We start from the raw sequence: 1,342 nt of genomic DNA on the forward strand, positions 1-1,342 counted from the left end.
CGCGTGATTTTCTTCGCCATCATTGGTCCACTCATGTGAGGGCCACACTCTCCATCATGAACTTCTTCCATCACTTTTTCAGCCTGTGAATGATCAAGGCAACGTAAAACTACACCAAGAGGTGTTCTTTTGTACAATTCTCGCAGCATAAGGAGATAGTGAGAGGCTAGTAGGCGTATAGCGCATTGTTCTCTCATATCCATGTCTGATGGATATATACCATTGAGCTTGAAATTTAGAATGACTTGAAACCAAGGCTCCTCTGGGTTTTCCTCTTCATTTGTAATTTGGTGCAAGTAGGCTGGTTCTGAGCGTCGTTCGATGCATAAAGGCATTTCTACCATGTCGTCTGGCATGTTAATCAGTAATGCAAGTTTTGCAAGAGCGTCTGCAAACTGATTTTCTTCTCGAGGTAGGTGTAGATAAGTCACTTGATCGAAGAATTGGGCAACCTGATCTATCCTAGCTTGATAGGGCGCTAGACTTTCACTTCGAATTTTCCAAGATCCCGTAATTTGGTTGATGATCAAGGATGAATCTCCATGAACTCAAATATTTTTGATGCCTAAACTTACGGCTGCTTGTAGCCCAATGAGGCAAGCTTCATATTCTGTTGCGTTATTTGTCACCTCGAAGTCAAGTTTGACAGAGAGTGGTGTATGCTCACCTTCAGGAGAAATGAGCAATACTCCTATTCCAAATCCTCTTAGGTTTGATGCTCCATCAAAATAAAGGTCCCAAGAGTCTACATTGGTTTGTAGTATATCCTTGTCTAGGAATGACCATGTGTCTACTGCTTGGGTGTCATTAATGGGATTATCTACGGAGAACTCGACAACGGCTCGCCCCTTTATAACCTTCAGAGGTACGTATTTGAGATCGAATTCTGAAAGCATTAAGGTCCATCTTGCCAAGCGTCCGTTGAGAACTGGTTTTTCGAAGAGGTATTTGATAGGATCCATTTTGGAGTACACCTTGACGGAGTAGCTAAGCATGTAATGACGTAGCTTTTTCGTTGCCCACACAAGAGCGAGGTATGTCTTTTCGATAGGTGTGTACTTGCATTCATAGTCCAAGAACTTCTTACTAAGGTAGTAGATAGCTCTTTCTTATTTTCCAACGGTTTGTGCTAGCATAGCCCCCATGGTTGTTTCGGTCACTGTGAGATACAAACCAAGAGGTTGATCTCGTTGTAAAGGCATGAGCACTGGTGGTTTGGCTAGTATCTCTTTAATTTTGTCAAACGCCTTTTGACAGTCATCATCCCATATGGTATGATCTGTTTTCTTAAGCTTTTTGAAAATGGGTTCACAGATCCTGGTAAGTTTCGATATGAATCGAC

This window comes from Silene latifolia, chromosome X (genome assembly GCF_048544455.1).
Source record: "Silene latifolia isolate original U9 population chromosome X, ASM4854445v1, whole genome shotgun sequence".
Classification (NCBI taxonomy): Eukaryota; Viridiplantae; Streptophyta; class Magnoliopsida; order Caryophyllales; family Caryophyllaceae; genus Silene; species Silene latifolia.